The sequence below is a fragment of the Sturnira hondurensis genome, unplaced genomic scaffold (assembly GCF_014824575.4).
Source record: "Sturnira hondurensis isolate 20B ecotype Veracruz unplaced genomic scaffold, ASM1482457v3 Scaffold0021632, whole genome shotgun sequence".
Classification (NCBI taxonomy): domain Eukaryota; kingdom Metazoa; phylum Chordata; class Mammalia; order Chiroptera; family Phyllostomidae; genus Sturnira; species Sturnira hondurensis.
In genome coordinates this window covers 4,584,974-4,590,841 of record NW_028094263.1, presented here as the reverse complement: position 1 = coordinate 4,590,841, position 5,868 = coordinate 4,584,974, and the positions used below count along the sequence as shown (strand labels likewise).

At 48.7% G+C, this 5,868-nt stretch overlaps 2 pseudogenes; both read right to left on the bottom strand.

Annotated features, from left to right (window-relative positions):
* Nucleotides 1–715: 715 nt before the first annotated feature.
* Nucleotides 716–1,512, bottom strand: LOC118978002 (60S ribosomal protein L18-like; annotated as a pseudogene).
* Nucleotides 1,513–3,623: 2,111 nt separating this feature from the next.
* Nucleotides 3,624–4,689, bottom strand: LOC118978156 (40S ribosomal protein S3a-like; annotated as a pseudogene).
* Between the last annotated feature and the right edge of the window lie 1,179 nt (nt 4,690–5,868).

The following is a 5,868-nucleotide window of genomic DNA, read 5'->3' as shown; positions in this document are numbered from 1 at the left end:
TGCTCAGTGACATGAGCATAGTGTGGAGGCAGTGGCGGAATTTCAGGGATTTGGGCAGGGAAGGGATTTAGGCTGAGAACGACAGGATTCTCTCTCCAGACTCAGGAGGCAGGCACTCCCAAGTGCGGCAGGAAGAATGGAAGTTAGACAAGTAAACAAGCTCAAGGACAAACTGGGAAGCAGGAGTGGAGTGGTGAGAGAGCACCCTCTGGTGGTGGGGCATCCAAATCTCCATCCTTCAGGGCCAGGGAAGCCCCTAGAGGGTCTCCATTCCGAGTCTGAACTCTATTTTTTTCAACATCCAAAATTTTTTAAAGATCTTATTTATGCATGTATGTATGCATTTATTTATTTATTTGTGTATGTAAGATTTTATTTATTTATCTTTAGAGGGGAAGGGAAAGGGGGGTGGAGAGAAATATCAATGTATGGTTGCCCTTTGTGCGTCCCCTGCTGGGAACTGGCCTGCAACCCAGCCATGTACCCTGACTGGGAATTGAACCGTGATCCTTTGATTCACAGGTCCGCGCTCAATCCACTGAGCTATGCCAGCCAGGGCTGTATTTATTTATTTATTTTTAGAGAGAGGAGAAAGCAGGGAGAAAGAGGAGGAGAGAAACATCGATCGGTGGGCCTCTTACCACCTAGCCCATGACCCAGGCATGTGCCTTGACCAGGAATCCAAGGGGAAACCTTCTGGTTCACAGTTCGGTACTCACGCCACCGAGCCATACCAGCCAGGGCAAAAATTTCTCAATAACAAGGTGGGATCTGGGGTTGGTTTTGGTAGCCATGGCTTGAACTTCCAGCCCTTGGAGCTTACACAGGGTTTGGTGTGGTTGTGAGGGCTTCCGGCGGGGGCCTTGCCAAAATGCCTGTACACCTCTCGGCCCTTTTGAGGACCAGAAAGTAGGATGGGGCCTTCGCCCTTGCAGGAGTCCAGGGCCAGCTGGTCGAAGGTAAGGATCTTGCCCAGGCCTTGAGGATGCCACGGGGGCAGCTGCCCACCCCAAGTGCACACTCCTTCAGCCTGGGCACCTCCTGCATGTGCAGGTCATCATCACGGTTTGTAGTCCCTACAGCTGCCCTGGTTTTGCCCTCCTGTCCAGGAAGCTTCATCTTCCGGAACATGCGGGAAAGGGACAGAGGCGGCCCATTGGTGGGACTCCTGAACGAACAGCCTCTTCGGCACCGCTTGCTTGAAGGTGGAGTGGGTTCGTCTGGCTAGAAACCTGTGCAGCTTGACCAACAGCCTTAGGGAGCCGTCCTGGCTCTTAGGTTCGTTGTGCAGGAAACTTTCAGTCTTTGCTGTGACAGATGTCAACTCCCAGGACGGCACCTCCTGCTCCACCAGGTCTGGGTGGGGCGTAAGTCTGAACACTTTATCCACGTGTCTCCCCACCTGTTTCTTCTCTTGGCTTCCCCATTTCAATAGATGGCAGCACCAAGTTAGTTGCTCAAGCCAAAAACGTGGGCACCCGCCTGGGGTTCTCCCTGTCTCTCACTCTCCATATTGACTCTGTCACCAAGACCCACTGGAGAGAGATCTCCAGTGCATGACCCAAATCCAGGCTCCTCTCTCTGTTCTCAACACTCCCCCCCCCAATCCAGGTCACATCGCCTCCCATCTGAGTCTCTGCTCTGACCTCCCACCTTGCCCCCCTGAGTCATTCTCCCCCAGCATCGAGGGTAAGCCTTTAAAAATACAAGCTGTGCCAAAAAATACAAAATAAAAAATAAGCTGTGCCTTTCACTTCCTGGGTAAACTCTGCACTGGCTTCCTTGGCACACAGATTAAAATCCGTACGCCTCTCCAGCTGGATCTGGTCCCTGCCTCCCTCCCCAGTGTCAGTTTCTGCCTCTCCCTCTCCATGCCCCCACCTCACCGGTCTCTCCCTCCACTCCGCAAACACTAAGGTCACCTCACCACCCAGGGACGGGGCTGCTTTCTTGGCCCGGACAATCACCACACCTCCCACCCATTCTTGTTTTGGATGAATCTCTTTCATCCCTCAGTTCTCAGTGTGTCCCCTCACCCTGACAGTGAACCTTTTCTGATGCCTTTCTCCAAAGAGGGCTTCCGGTCACCCTCTAGTTCAGCTTGTCATTTCCTTTGCAGCACTTTGTTTAACTGCTGAATTGTTATTTGTCTGCCTCTCCTCCTGGGCTGCAAGCTCTCTGAAGGTAGGGACTACCGTATTTTTCCTGTCCCCACAGAAGACGCTGTGGACGTGTTTGAATGGCTGAGTTGATGAGAGCTTTGACATCTTCAAGGTGGGGAGGGGGCCAATGAGCGGTCCGCAGCCTGGGCTACAACCTGCTCCATTAGGGGTCTGTCTCATCTCTCTTTCTTTCTCTCAGGAGGCCTGTCTGCCGGCAGCCTACTAATTATATTTTACTTGACTATAAATCTTTCCGTTAAATGTAATTGAAAAACATACCTTTCGAATCATCGAATTAACCTAGCATCCACTCTCAGGCGGTAATTAAAGACTTCCTAGAATCTCCCACTGGTTTGGGGAGAACTGACTCAGAGATGATCCTCTGCCAACCCCAAATGCAAATGCGTAGGCACCAGTCCTCCTGCCCCCAGGAGGCAGGGGCACAGGACCCAGGCTGCCCACAGCTCAGGCTCAGGGGCTTAGCATGTCCCCCGTCTTCTCTTTCCACTGAGCAGGGCTCAGACAGCTGGGAGCAGTGCCCAGACCCCAGCCCAGCACTCCTTCTGGCCCAGGGTGTCAGTGCTCCCCTCTCCCGGGCTCTTGGCTCAGAGCTGGCTCAGGTGGAAGGTCAGGAAGGAAGGAGAAAGAGAAGGAACAAATGTTTTCCCAGCACCTTAAATGAGTCACGTCTGTCCCAATCAGTCTTTGCAGCTCCCTGAAGACAGGCGGAGGGAACTCCTGCTCTGAGAAGTCTGCAATATGGCAGGGTCAAAAGTCAAATCAAAAGGCCGGTGTGCTAGAACCTAACTCATAATATTTTCTCTCTTCAGAGTCCCGGCGCTGCCCTTGGTGACTGCGGCCCTCAGGCCAGCCCCTCTCCCTTCCCAGGACTCCAGTTCCTCAACTCTTCTGGTTTCCCAGGCCCCAAACTCTGGAGTCATCCTTGACAATGCTCTGTAACACCCCACACCTGATTCAGAAGCAAATTTGTCTGTTCTCCCTTCAAAATTAATCCAGAATCTGAGCACTTCTCATCAGCCCACTGCTACCACCCGGGTCCTAGCTGCTGGGACGCTCTCCTGGGCGACCACAGGTTCTGCCTTTGGCCCCCTTTGGTCTGTTTTTGGTATAGCACCCAGAGTGGTTTTTTAAAATAACAGCATTACTATTATTATTATTAAAATCACAAATAGGATTTTTTATCTGCCACCATTAAATGTCTGAATTTTAAATCCTTTTTTTTGTTATTTTAAAAAGATTTTTATTTATTTATCTTTAGAGGGGAAGGGAAGGAGAGAGGGAGATGAATATCAATGTATGGTTGCCTCTCATGTGTCCCCTGCTGGAAACTGGCCTGCAACCCAGGCATGTGCCCTGACTGGGAATTGAACCACGATCCTTTGGTTTGCAGGCTTGCGCTCAACTCACTGAGCTATGTCAGCCAGGGTAAATGTCTGAATTTTAAATAGATTCTTGGACTGGGGGCTCGTATCCATCAGCTCAATCAACTTGAGCACCTGCCTCCTCCTCAGTTGCTTTTCCAGTAGGTGAAGAGCTGAGACCTTCACCACAAAGCTCTGTGAGTGTTCCCCATTCAAACTCGGGCATCTTCAGTGTTTGGACTTTTCTAACGAAGACATCATGGAACAGATAAATAGATTGACAAGCCTTTTCTGTGACTTTTCCAAAACTGGAACCAATTTGTTGACTACTACTTCTCTCCTTTTTTACAATTTATGTATTTGTTTGTTTGTTTTTTAAGAGAGGAGAAGGGAGGGACAAAGAGAAGGAGAGAAACATCGATGTGAGAGAGAAACATCCATCAGTTGCCTTTCATACTCGCCCTGACCCCAGGACGAACTTGCAACCTCGGCATGTGCCCTGACAGGGAATCGAACCTGTGACCTTTCACTTTGTTAGGACAACACCCAACCAATGGAGCCACCCTGGTCAGGGCTTGACCACTTCTTTCAAGTAATTTGTCTGCACCTCTCAGGTCATGATTTCCATCATTTTCTTGTAGATTTGATGGGCCTGCTGATGCTGAGCACGGGAGGTCTTCTGAATCTGATCGTTGTGGTTTTCAGTAAAACCAACACAGAGCAGACAAAGCAAATACCCATCGGTAGTCTTGACCTCAGTATGAGCTTCAGTCATGGTCTGTCAGTTTTTGACCATGGAGCACACTTTGTTCTGGGTAAGGGCCGCGCCGTGGAAGTTAGGCAGCTTTTGCCCTGACTGTCCTCAGTAATTAGCCTGAATTTTCTAAATGCAGCTTCATCGTTTGCAGATCAGCGAGGCTCCCTTCAAAAACGTGACCTTGGAGACCATCCGATGTGATTTTGGCCCTTTGAGGTCTTGAGACTGGTATTTTTCTAATATTTCTTATTTTGAACATAGCTGGTGCTTTTATATCACACCAATCTTTCTTAGAAAATGGATCCAACACTTTCTTCTTGGCTCCCTCTTCACCGCCTTTCCTAAGGTGCTTGGTCTTGCCTACCACCATGGTGCTGCTCAGAGAGCCAAAAGGTGAAACAACAGCTTTATTAAGATACAATTCTGGCCCCGACCAGTGTGGTTCGGTTGATTAGAGTATCATCTCGTAATCTGAAAGGTCATGAGTTCAATTCCTGGTCAGGGCACATGCCTTGGTTGAAGGTTCTGCTCCCCGTACGGGCCCATGTGAGACACAACAGATTGATGTTTCTCTCCCACACCACTGTGTCTCTACCTCTCTCTCTAAAAACAATGAAAAAAATGTCCTCAAGGGAGGATTTAAAAAAAAAGATGTAATTCTAAACACACAATACAATATGTAGGTGAGGTATTACAGAACAGTACACCTGAAGCCTATATAATTGTACTAACCAATGGTGCCCCAATAAATTCAATAAATACATTTTTAAAAAGATTTAATTCACTCATTTAAAGTGTACAGTTCAATGTTTTTTTAGTATACTCAAAGCTATGTGACCACCACCACAATCCATTGTGAACACTTTACCACCCCAGAAAGAAACCTGTACCCAGTAGCAGTCACTCCCCATTCCCCTCGTCACTTGGCAACCAAAGTAAAATACCACCTCGTCCAAGAAGCTTCTCCTGGGTGCCCCATCCAAAACTGAACCTCCTCTCCTCTCTTTCTTTGCTTTATTTTTCTCTTTAGTATCTACCATTATCTGTATATCATGCTGTGTATGTTACACATTCATTATGTTCATTGTCTACTTCCTTACCCCATATTCATGTAAGCTTCCTGAGGGTGGGACTTTATTTATAACAGCAGTCCCAGTGCCTAGGACAGGACCAGGTACATTCTGATGCTCGTTAAACAAATATTACGTGAATAAATGGATGAACAAACTCAATAATAAAAACGTCGACATCAAGGATTTCAAAAGTGGCACCCATTCTCTAGGTGCAGGCAATGAAGACGCACCCTAGGGTCCAGCTCCTGGGCATCCGGATTCCTCTCTCTCTTTTCCCGCTTGGTCTTCTTTTCTCTCCTGCCCTAGACACACATTCCACTCATCTCTACCCGCTGTGCAGTCCTCAGCACCATGTCCCTAACCTGTAGACTTGTCCCTCCTCCTTCTCTCCTTCCACCTTGCCCTGCCCAGCCCCTGACTCTTCCCCATGCTTAGTTTTCATGCTCAACCCTGGAAAACATCGGGTGGATACTCTCTGGCAGGCTATGGAAGAA